Consider the following 13,565-nt stretch of genomic DNA (forward strand, 5'->3'; position numbering starts at 1 on the left):
TGTTATGATCCCAATGGCAGGGGACCTCAAAGATTACAGCAAAGTCTGCAAAACATAAATGCCAGCTCATAGGGAAGTGGTAACTAGGCTGACCATATACCTGATCCTAGCGCAAACACTAACAGCAGCCGGGGAACGTGCCTACGTTGATCCTAGACGTCTCGCGCCAGCCGGAGAACTAACTACCCCTATCAGGGAAAATAAGACCTCTCTTGCCTCCAGAGAAAAGACCCCAAAGTAATACAAGCCCCCAACAAATAATAACGGTGAGGTAAGAAGAAAAGACAAACGTAAGAATGAACTAGATTTAGCAAAGAGAGGCCCACTGACTAATAGCAGAATATAGTAAGAAGACTTATATGGTCAGCAAAAAACCCTGCAAAATATCCACGCTGAATATCCAAGAACCCCCAAACCGACTGACGGTGTGGGGGGAGAATATCAGCCCCCCTAGAGCTTCCAGCAATAACAGGAATCACATATTGTACAAGCTGGACAAAAAATATGAACAATGCAAATGATCAAGAGTACGAAAGCAGGACTTAGCTTATCTTGCAAAGAACCAGGACCTGAAGACAGGAGCAAACAGAAGTGAACTGATTACAACGATGCCAGGCACTGGACTGAGAATCCAGGAAGTTTAAATAGCAACACCCCAGGCCTAACGAAGCAGGTGAGCACCAACCTGGTAAAAGACAATCCAAGTGCCAAATCACTAGTGACCACAAGAGGGAGCCAAAAAGTATAGTTCACAACACTGCTCCTATATACAAGAATATAACTACTATAATACTGCTCCTATGTACAAGAATATAACTACTATAATACTGCCCCTATGTACAAGAATATTACTACTACAATACTGCCCCTATGTACAAGAATATAACTACTATAATACTGCCCCTATGTACAAGAATATAACTACTATAATACTGCTCCCTATGTACAAGAATATAACTACTATAATACTGCTCCTATGTACAAGAATATAACTACTATAATACTGCCCCTATGTACAAGAATATAACTACTATAATACTGCCCCCTATGTACAAGAATATAACTACTATAATACTGCCCCTATGTACAAGAATATAACTACTATAATACTGCCCGCTATGTACAAGAATATATCTACTATAATACTGCTCCTATGTACAAGAATATAGCTACTATAATACTGCCCCTATGTACAAGAATATAACTACTATAATACTGCCCCCTATGTACAAGAATATAACTAATATAATACTGCCCCTATGTACAAGAATATAACTACTATAATACTGCCCCCTATGTACAAGAATATAACTACTATAATACTGCTCCTATGTACAAGAATATAACTACTATAATACTGCCCCTATGTACAAGAATATAACTACTATAATACTGCCCCCTATGTACAAGAATATAACTACTATAATACTGCCCCTATGTACAAGAATATAACTACTATAATACTGCCCGCTATGTACAAGAATATATCTACTATAATACTGCTCCTATGTACAAGAATATAACTACTATAATACTGCCCCTATGTACAAGAATATAACTACTATAATACTGCCCCCTATGTACAAGAATATAACTACTATAATACTGCCCCTATGTACAAGAATATAACTACTATAATACTGCCCCCTATGTACAAGAATATAACTACTATAATACTGCTCCTATGTACAAGAATATAACTACTATAATACTGCCCCTATGTACAAGAATATAACTACTATAATACTGCCCCCATGTACAGGGACATAATTACTTTAATACCGCCCCCTATGTACAATAATATAACCAGTATTAATAAATCTCTCTTTAGTCATGGCATTGCAGTATTATTTTGGCATTGTACTGTTATTTGGGGATTATTTTGGCGGTATTGCTCTGTAATTTCCTCCGTGTGGATGTGTTGTGCTTTGCAGCTCTGTGTACAGCACACGGGGGTAATGAGCGGTGGGGCTGTGTACCATGTACTTATGAACAACCTAAAACCTGTGTAATTTTCATTCTAGATCCTGTTTTTTGCTCGGCACAGTCACAATGCCTTGTGCTGTAATGACGGGGAGCAGCGTGCGTGGCCATGGTAACCGGCTCAGCTTCTGATGAATGGGCTGTCAGGAAAATGGCTCTCGTCAGTTTAATAAAGGAGAAAAAGGCATTTCCCAGAATATTCACCAGTATCGTGAACAGCGAGAATGCACATAATAGCGCCACATACCCATAGAAGTGGATAGAGCTCTGGTCACACATACACTGCACCGCCCCGGACCACTGGACTGATGTTTTTTCTTTGCTGACACCAACCAATGATTGAAATATTTAGACTCCACTCCAATCCCTTTGAGACCGCCCATAAAGTGACAGTACATTTGCATAGTGTGCATATTTTTTCAGCACTACACCCCTTTTGCCACTCCCATACTCATAGCTGGTGATGCATGTAGGATGCACAGCCATGATCCCGAGTTATTATATAGCTATAGTATAATGGATGGTGATGAATATAAGATGCACAGCTATGATCCCGAGTTATAATATAGCTACAGTAAAATGGAAGGTGATGAATGTAGGATGCACAGCCATGATACTGAGTTATTATACAGCTACAGTATAATGGATGGTGATGCATGTAGGTTGCACAGCCATGATCCCGAGTTATTATATAGCTATAGTATAATGGATGGTGATGAAAGTAGGATGCACAGTCATGATCCTGAGTTATTATATAGCTATAGTATAATGGATGGTGATGAAAGTAGGATGCACAGTCATGATCCTGAGTTATTATATAGCTACAGTATAATGGATGGTGATGAATGTAGGATGCACAGCCATGATCCTGAGTTATTATATAGCTACAGTATAATGGATGGTGATGAAAGTAGGATGCACAGCCATGATCCCGAGTTATTATATAGCTACAGTATAATGGATGGTGATGAAAGTAGGATGCACAGTCATGATCCTGAGTTATTATATAGCTACAGTATAATGGATGGTGATGAATGTAGGATGCACAGTCATGATCCTGAGTTATTATATAGCTACAGTATAATGGATGGTGATGAATGTAGGATGCACAGCCATGATCCCGAGTTATTATATAGCTACAGTATAATGGATGGTGATGAAAGTAGGATGCACAGTCATGATCCTGACTTATTATATAGCTACAGTATAATGGATGGTGATGAATGTAGGATGCACAGCCATGAACCCGAGTTATTATATAGCTACAGTATAAAGGATGGTGATGAATGAAGGATGCACAGCCATGACCCCGAGTTATTATATAGCTATAATATAATGGATGGTGATGCATGTAGGATGCACAGCCGTGACCCCGAGTTATTATATAGCTACTGTATAATGGATGGTGGTGAATGTAGGATGCACAGCCGTGATCCCGAGTTATTATACAGCTACAGTATAATGGATGGTGATGCATGTAGGATGCACAGCCATGATCCCGAGTTATTATATAGCTACAGTATAATGGATGGTGGTGAATGTAGGATGCACAGCCGTGATCCCGAGTTATTATACAGCTACAGTATAATGGATGGTGATGCATGTAGGATGCACAGCCATGATCCCGAGTTATTATATAGCTACAGTATAATGGATGGTGGTGAATGTAGGATGCACAGCCATGATCCCGAATTATTATATAGCTACAGTATAATGAAAAACAGATGTGGAATTCTCCTTTAATTATAAAAACATCTGTAGTAAATTGCCTTCTCCGGTCTTCATTACCATAGATAAATTAATATTTGCATCGTTTCTTCCAGATACTTCGAAGGCCATAACCCGCGCTGCTGTCATTGCCATGGGGGAAAAGCGACACCTAATTTAATTCATGTAAATTATCCCATTAATTTAATCTGTTTATTTTTCACGCTTTTCTCCCAGGAGTAATAAATGTAATTTCTGCCAAAGATTTAGAGGAATCACCATTCATTTATAGGTTCTGCTAGCATTCATTATAGATGCATCATTTATTGGCCCTGGCTGTGGAGGATGGGAATTATATTTTGGCAGAAATGGGGCACGCTTAGACTTGTAGTTGTACGAATGTCTATTTACAGTGGTTTAAACAACTTCTTTTGCCCTGGAGGACCAAAAGTATCTATACATCGTACAGACATTGCACTGATTTCATTGAGAGTTGCGTAATGCTTCATTTTGCCTTTAGAGGCGCTGTAGGGAATGTGAACACTATATTTTCCTGTAGATTTTGGCTAAAGGCAGCAAGATACCAGGGACTGGGTTCACAGGAGGCCAATCAGTTTTTATCCTTTTGTCAAAGGGGTACATAGAAATGACAGGGACACATAGAATAAGTTAGATTTGCCCCAAGTAAAAATAGGAAGGTACCAGAAGAGAGTGTTGTTAGACAGTGTCAGGCTTCTGTAGAACACCTTATTGACCTTTGTACTTATTGTGCCTGGGCTTGTCCACCATGGTAGAATTGATGAGGTGGAATCCAGAGTAGACTTGTCCATTAAGGGAAAGAAGATGGACTGGAGGCCAGAGTAGACTTATCCATCTAGAGAGAGTTGGTAGGCTGGAGGCCAGAATAGACTTGTTCATTATGAAAGAATGGGGAATTATCCATCATGAGAGAGTTGATGGGCTGGATACTGGAGTAGAATTGTCCATTACGAGAGAAAGAGTTTATGGGCTGGAGGCCAGAGTAGCCTTGTCCATCATGAAAGAGTTGATGGGTTGAAAACTGGAGTAGACTTGTCCATCATGAGACAGTTGGTGGGCTGGATACCAGAGTAGATTTGTCCAACATGAGAGAGTTGGTGGTCTGTAGACTAGAGTAGACATGTCCATCTTGAGATAGTTTGATTGGAGACTGAACTAGATTTGTTCATCATGAAAGGGTTGAATGGCTGGAGACTATAGTACACTTTTCCATCATGAGAGAGTTGGTGGGCTGCAAACTAGATTAGATTTGTCCATAATGAGGGAGTTAGTGGACTGTTGACCAAAGTAGACTTGTCCATCATGAAAGAGTTGGGTGGCTGGAGACTATAGTAGAGTTGTCCATCCTGAATGAGTTGGTGGGCTGAAGACTAGAGTAGGGTTGTCCATGTTTGGGTAGCTAAAGATGGAATAGACTTCTCCATAATGAGACTGGAGAATGGAGTAGATTTATTTATGATGAAATGGATTGTGGGCTCCAGTCTGGAGTAGACTTCTCCATCATGAGAGAGTTGAGAGTTAGTGGGCTGGAAACTGGAATAGACTTGTCCATCATGAAAAAATTGTTAGACTTGTTCATCATAAAAGAGTTGGCGAGTTGGAGACGGAACAGACTTGTTGACTATGAAAGAGTTGGTGGGCTGGAGACATGAGCAGCATTATCCATAATGAGAGACTGGAATCTGGAGAGAGTGATGAGGTTCATGGTGCAGTGGATGATTCTATGGTGACCCAGAGGAACAGAGAACCTGTAGTTGCCAATAGTCGTGGATTTTCCAGAATTGCCCACATTTTTCAGAAACAGTCGCAACAAATTTATATGTAACTGAAAGGCAGTGGAGTTTACACAAACCTCACCCAAAAATGAGAGTTTTGTGTAGGATTGGGGCAGTCCAGCGTTGGGTAGGTAATACCATCACAAAATTACATAAAACAGTGTGGTTATCTATTGCTATCATGTCACATGGCCCAGAAGTCTTCTCAAGAAACACAGGGTCAGCTCTATAAAGTAGCGGGTTGTAATTACCTTTAGCCCTGAGAAGAGCATTGGGAAGTCCATGTGGACTGTGGGTGTGATTTTGTAATGTGATGTGTGCTATGTGAGAACTTCAACCCTGTGGGAAGTCAACGACCTAGTAGATGACAATTGAAAGTACGTTCTGCAAATCCATCCGTTAGTAGTATAAAAATTGGATACTTTATTATTGGTCCATTAAAAAACAAAAACCAGAACAGATACGAGGACATTAAATTCTCACGCGTTTCAGGTGAGAAACTATCCTCAATAATGCTATGATTGAGCGCGTTTCAGTTAAATTTGAGCATTGCTGGGACTTGTGTTCCTCCAACCATTATATGTGTTTCTGCCGTGAACTGATTATTCTGTTGTAAATTACTCTCTGCTGGGACAGGAAAGATATATATCTCTGCTGGGAGTCATAAGTGGGGTCTGGGTTCCCCTGGGATCTGCTAAACAGACTAGCTAGCGCAAAGCCTGTCCGAGGGATCACTATTAAGACCTTCCAGCCTTTCTAGTTCTTCTCAGAGAAACTATCAGAGAATGTTCAGAGGGCATCAGCGAGACACTACAGCTGTTATGTTTCTATGCCTGGAAACGCTTCGTCTTTGGGAATGAGAGACATTAGTGCGACACTACAGGTGTCATTTTTCTATCTCTAGAAATCCTTCGTCCCTGGGGATGAGAGACACTAGTGAGACGCTACAGCTGCCATTTTTCTATGTCTAGAAACCCTTCTTCCATGGGAATGAGAGACACTAGTGAGACGCTACAGCTGCCATTTTTCTATGTCTAGAAACCCTTAGTCCATGGGAATGAGAGACAATAGTGAGACGCTACAGCTGCCATTTTTCTATGTCTAGAAATCCTTCCTCCCTGGGGATGAGAGACGCTATTGAGAAGCTAGAGCTGCCATTTTTCTATGTCTAGAAACCCTTCTTCCATGGGGATGAGAGACACTAGTGAGACGCCACAGCTGCCATTTTTCTATGTCTAGAAATCCTTCCTCCCTGGGGATGAGAGACGCTAGTGAGAAGCTAGAACTGCCATTTTTCTATGTTAAGAAACCCTTCTTCCATGGGGATGAGAGACACAATTGAGAAGCTACAGCTGTCATTTTTCTATGTCTAGAAACCCTTCTTCCATGGGGATGAGAGACACTAGTGAGACGCTAGAGCTGCCATTTTTCTATGTTTAGAAACCCTTCTTCCATGGGGATGAAAGACACTAGTGAGACACTACAGCTGCCATTTTTCTATGTCTAGAAACCCTTCTTCCATGGGGATGAAAGACACTAGTGAGACACTACAGCTGCCATTTTTCTATGTCTAGAAACCCTTCTTCCATGAGGATGAGAGACACTAGTGAGATGCTAGAGCTGCCATTTTTCTGTGTCTAGAAACCCTTCTTCCATGGGGATGAGAGACACTAGTGAGACACTACAGCTGCCATTTTTCGATGTCTAGAAACCCTTCTTCCATGGGGATGAGAGACACTAGTGAGACACTACAGCTGCCATTTTTCTATGTCTAGAAACCCTTCTTCCATGGGGATGAAAGACACTAGTGAGACACTACAGCTGCCATTTTTCTATGTCTAGAAACCCTTCTTCCATGAGGATGAGAGACACTAGTGAGACACTAGAGCTGCCATTTTTCTGTGTCTAGAAACCCTTCTTCCATGGGGATGAGAGACACTAGTGAGACACTACAGCTGCCATTTTTCGATGTCTAGAAACCCTTCTTCCATGGGGATGAGAGACACTAGTGAGACACTACAGCTGCCATTTTTCGATGTCTAGAAACCCTTCTTCCATGGGGATGAGAGACACTAGTGAGACGCTACAGCTGCCATTTTTCTGTGTCTAGAAACCCTTAGTCCATGGGAATGAGGGACAATAGTGAGACACTACAGCTGCCATTTTTCGATGTCTAGAAACCCTTCATTCAACGAAATGATAAAGAGTGGGGCACGGGCACTTTGAAATCCACAGAACAATAATGTCATAAAGAGGATGAGAGACTCTTTTGGGAGTTACTACAAAGTTGATACCGATAAACATTATTGGATGATTCTATACCACCTAGAGGGTCTTCTCCTGGGACTTTTTCTTGTGGTTTCCAGTTTGGTCAACCTGAACGCTGTGAACAAAGAGAGTTCTGTCAAGAGACCAGCTTTTCCGATGTGGGTGGCCGAGCTCCAGGGACATAGGATGCAGGGGCCAGACCATCTACCCATCAAAGGACAATCGGGAGACAACAAGAATGTGTTTTTCATATTCACAAAGAGTTTGTTTTTTGGCATCATGGGCAAGAATCACAATGAAAGTCAATGTATCCAGGTGCCATCCATCGTATTTAGGGGCAAGGGCCACCCGGTACCATCAGACCCTCGTACAGGCAGAGTTACAGCCTTTCAGGGATATTTTATACACCAGATACTTCTTCTCTTCAGTCATTTTGTTCAATTCTGTTGACAGACAGAAAAGACAAGCAACTTATTTGCTGCATTGATTTTCCGGCCTGCACAATCAGAGATGACACGGATGGGGAAGATAATCTATTTGTCTGGTGTCAGTGCCGGTGACTCGTGAAGATTGATGAGGAGCCGCTGCCGAGTTATTTCACTGCCGTTAGATGTGGATGGTATGTAAGTGCAGGCAGCTGAAAAACCTCCATGGAAAGTGTCTTCAATTATTAATTTATCATCAGATTGTAATAATTCCAACAAATTCTATTATCTGCGTAGGGGTTATGGGTAATTAAAAGAAACGCAGAAAAAAAACTGTATATCACAACCAAGTCTATATGGGGTGTGAAAATGTTCCAATATCCCATAGATTGAGGATATCTTTGTTAGGCTCACATTCAACACCCAATCCCATCTCCCATTATATAAAAAGTATTATTTCCTGGTGCCTACTTTTGAGCCGCGTTGATTTGACTCTGTGTCGCAAAGAGGCCACAACGCATAGGATACATTACTTAGTATACCCGCTGTAGGGTTTCGCTCAGCTAGTGCTTGAGGTAGGAGCACTATGACCAAAGACCGCTCAGCTCCTCAGCCGACTCCCCAGTCACTCCATTCAGAGAGAGACCTTCAGTTGTCTCTCTCCCAGCTACAGCTCACATCTTGGCTGGTCACTCATGAGCTTATGCAGCGCCCCCACTGCCGCAGGGCCGAGGGGTACCCGGTACCGGGCCTCTGAGTCTCTGCTCTGGGGTTGTCACGGTGGCTAGACCCGGTCCATGACCCTGCTGAGGGGCGCCCAATGAAAGGGGTGGATAAATGATGATAATGTGATGTGATGAAGTGCCGGTCGCGGTAAATAACGAGGACACCAGGTTGCAGTCTCTTTACCTCTTTACTGAAGATCTCTGGGTCCTCAGTCCAGAATACGGTTCACCAGGCTGCGCAAGTCCGGCCGGTCCGATGGCACCTCCAGAGTTCTCTTAACAGGTGGAAATCTGTGCCTTCCTTCTTGCGCTATGTGTTGCGGTCCTTCCCTGCTGTGCTTACGGAAAGTCCCCACAACTGTTGTGTCTGTTTCTTAAGTTCCCTCACAACTCGATTAAATGATGTTCTGCTAATCTTCCGTCCCTCCCTGATGTTACGGTTAGGACGGCACCCGTTTGACGGGTAGGCTCGGAGCTCTTCCGAGACCCTAGAGTCGCCCCTCTCCACAAGTTGCCCCCCAAGACTGCATAGGTGATTTAAGTGAGTCAGCCCGCCTGAGACTGACTGTCCTGCCGTAGGTTCGAAGTATTGCGTGAAGCTGTATATAGAAATACTTCCTTCGGCGTTCCGGCCACCGGTTGTTTGCGCCTCAGTAGGATGTTGCCTCGGTCTTACAGCACGACCCCTACTGGTATTCTCCTTGTTGCTTTGATCTCGTTTCTCACTCAGCACAATCTATCTCGCTTCTAGTCCTTCCTTGGGCACCGCCGCTATACTGAGCAGGCACGGTCCCGTTACGTTCTCTCAGTTTGCCAAGCCTCTGTCAGGATCCCACCCCTGAGAGACCCTACCGAATCTTCCCCTGCAACACCCTCTGCCACAAGGTGTTGCCTGGCTCCAACCCAGTCAGCTTTCTATCTAACTTCCTGCCTGACCCCCAGTTTTACCAGTGTGTGGAGAGTGGCCTAGTAAATAGAACCCTTAGCTCCCCCTGGAGGCCCGGCGGTGAAATGTATTGGTGTCTGTGATACCTGCTCAGATGAACTCCTTCAGTGCCATCAGACGTACCATAGCTCCCCTTAGTGGCGGAGCCACAGTACTGCAACGACCAGGACTCTGGGGCGCTGCACTCCCCCCTGGTTAAATCCAGTACTCCGGGACTGGGAAGAAAACAACAATACAGGTTAGCAAAAAGACATACAATTTGTTGAGTGCAAATAACAATACGTATACTTGAACAGAGCTTCCCTTTATGGGAGGTGAGGACAATTGAACGTTACAAACATGGTTAAATATCATAGCAACATGCTATAAGTAACTTTTCTTACCCAACCGGGTATTCTACTTAGTACAAATTCTTGAACAATAATTTAACATTGCCTGTAAGGACGTACACTCAATATCCGCTAAAGACCCTCTTATAATCACATTATAAGGCAATTTAACTTTTTCATTCTCCTTCTTTAAATCTGCAGGACCGCCTGTCCTAACGGCACCAGACCTACTGCCTCTCCTTTCTTACAGGACCGCTCCTTTCAGCCCGAGCCTTCTGTCTTTTCAACTACTATACACAGTATAGAACATAACATTACTTTCAATTTTAAGAGCACTGAGCCATCTCTATATGGCTCCTAGGAGGACTCAAGGTTTACCTTCTATCCTCATTTTCTATCAACGTTATCAACATTTTCTTAAAGCATTAACTTCCATCATTACTTTCTTACTAGCAACTATGCAGGACACTACGTCTACCCCTACGGGCCTACTGCATCTTTTCTTCTAACTTTCACTTTCTTTCGGGAAACATTATCAGCATTCTTTTACAATTAACTAGTTCAATACATATAACTTTTACATGTAAACATTATCATTTTCTTTCAAGGCATCGTTATCACTTTACTGTTTTAAGGCAGTATTACTCATAAGTACACAGATAGACATCCCCTTTAAGAGGGGACCAAGTCTTTATGAGGTAGCATATCCTCTCAGGCTACCAGTCCATACTCATCAAAGGCTCCGGTGCGGTATCTTCGCAAAGAGTCTCTCTTTAAGTAAAACCAGTAGGGAGCACCTTTAAGAAGGTGCAAACTATTTACAAAAAGTTTGTATCATGCACTGTTCATGATTGCGGCAGTTCTGAAAACTTGTGCAAAACTTAGAAAAACAAACAAAACAAAACAATAGGGATCCCGGGTCAACAAAGGGATCCCTTTAAAAGTTAACCCAGGACGGGCTTAGCAGCAAAGAGTAGACAAACAGTTAAACAAGGAACTATTTACATTCTCATGGTATCGAGGTTTATCTTCATAGTAATTCACAAGACATCAGCCGAAAGTGGGCACCTTTCGACTGCAGGCTTTGATCCTAGGTCAGCAGCTGATGCAGCACCAGTGTCACTGGTGGGTTTCCCGGGTGCAGTCAGACCACCCGATGTCTGGATTTGAAGGCGAACTCTAGCCGCCAGCTCAGTTGCTGCAATAAGACGTACAGCGGCAATGTTGGTAAGATCTGTCACATCCGGTTCCATCATGGTTGAAGCAACAGATGCCACTCTCCCAAGTTCACAGCGGCGAACGTTCCGGGCGTACCATCCGTATGCATTCCGATGACGGGTATAAGTCACCTGATCCCCCTTTTGCAATGGGTCACCACTTCGGCCACAGCAGGGAGTCTTCACGTTGCAACTGGCAACGAAGACGTCAGTTAGTAGCCCCGGTTCCTGTATGGAGCCCCATCCCCTCTTCGGGTGGAAGGCCAACACAGTGCCCCGCTTTACCATGTCCCTGTCATCACATGCAAGAGGCGATTGTTGTACCCTCGGTGGGTCGGTCAGCTCTGCCTCTTTTTGCCTTTTCCAATGTAGGATCAAGCATTGTTTGTATTGTTCCCAAGTAAGCACAGCAAGGGTGAATCCTTCCTCCCGAACTCCATCTGGCCCAGCCCGGGGGGTGTCCCACTGGAGGATCACCCCATCTGGGCCCACGTCGATGGGTTCTCCCATCCTAGTCGGCAGCGGTGGTACCAGCTTCCCCATCGCATCGGGGGGTAACACTACTAGCTCTGCCGAAAGGAGACGGCTTTTACTGGAGTGAGGGCCGGTTGCGGGAGCGGGACCGAGCGGGGGAGCAGGGGCGTCTTCCATACCTGCGCCTGATGTGATTCCACCGATGTCGATCCGGTCCATTAACGAGGATGCTGGAGTCGGCTGCAGCCCGGACCGCGGCTCCTCCAATGTGGTCCCCGGATGAGGCTCCGCCCACCATGGTTCCTCCTCCGCTGGCTCTGAGGACGGGATGGGTAGACTCGGTTCCGCAGCCGGTTCCGAGGACTTCAGATCCTTCCGCTGCGGTGGACGTAGGTCCGCCTCTGGTGGATGAGGGCAAGCCGGGGTCACTCCTCCCCGGTTCAGGCACTTGCTGTTCATCATCGCTGTCTGATAGTCGGTGGCAGTGCATGCACCTAGCTCCGCCATTTCTCCGGGGTCGAGCTTCTCCGTCACCCGCTTCCCGCCGTTGCAAATCAATAGGTGGTCCTCTGCTTTGAGGCAGGTCCTCGCTTTGCAGTAAGAGGCGCAGGGGCGGTCGCCACTTCGGTAGTCTCCTCCCATGGCACGCCCTCCTTCTTCTTTGGTGTAGCAATGGCGGCGATTTTTGGTGGGAACTTCTGGCGGTAAACGGCAATACACAGTCTCTCAATAAAGCACAGTCCAAGCCCAGTAAATCACAGTTCCAAGGCACACATGACCTGATTCTTCAGGCTTAAGTAGATCCTGTTCGTGACGCCAAGTTGCAGCGCCCCCACTGCCGCAGGGCCGAGGGGTACCCGGTACCGGGCCTCTGAGTCTCTGCTCTGGGGTTGTCACGGTGGCTAGATCCGGTCCGTGACCCTGCTGAGGGGCGCCCAATGAAAGGGGTGGATAAATGATGATAATGTGATGTGATGAAGTGCCGGTCGCGGTAAATAACGAGGACACCAGGTTGCAGTCTCTTTACCTCTTTACTAGTGTTGAGCGATACCGTCCGATACTTGAAAGTATCGGTATCGGAAAGTATCGGCCGATACCGGCAAAGTATCGGATCCAATCCGATACCGATACCCGATACCAATACAAGTCAATGGGACTCATGTATCGGACGGTATTCCTGATGGTTCCCAGGGTCTGAAGGAGAGGAAACTCTCCTTCAGGCCCTGGGAACCATATTAATGTGTAAAAGAAAGAATTAAAATAAAAAATATTGCTATACTCACCTCTCCGACGCAGCCTGCACCTTACCGAGGGAAGCGGCAGCGTTCTTTATTTAAAATTCGCGCTTTTCTTTCCTTTACAAGAAGTCCAGGCTTGTGATTGGTTGCGTGCCGCCCATGTGGCCGGGACGCAACCAATCACAGCAAGCCGTGACGTAATTTCAGGTCCTTCAGGATTTTAAAATTACGTTCCGGCGTTGTGATTGGTTGCGTTGCAGTCACATGGGCGACGCAACCAATCACAGCAAGCCGTGAGGTAATTTCAGGTCCTTAAGGATTTTAAAATTACGTCCCGGCTTTGTGATTGGTTGCGTCGCAGTCACATGGGAGACGCAACCAATCACAAGCCGTGACGTCACGGGAGGCTGGACACGCGCGCATTTTAAAATGGGCGCGT

The sequence above is a fragment of the Ranitomeya variabilis genome, chromosome 5 (assembly GCF_051348905.1).
Source record: "Ranitomeya variabilis isolate aRanVar5 chromosome 5, aRanVar5.hap1, whole genome shotgun sequence".
Classification (NCBI taxonomy): Eukaryota; Metazoa; Chordata; class Amphibia; order Anura; family Dendrobatidae; genus Ranitomeya; species Ranitomeya variabilis.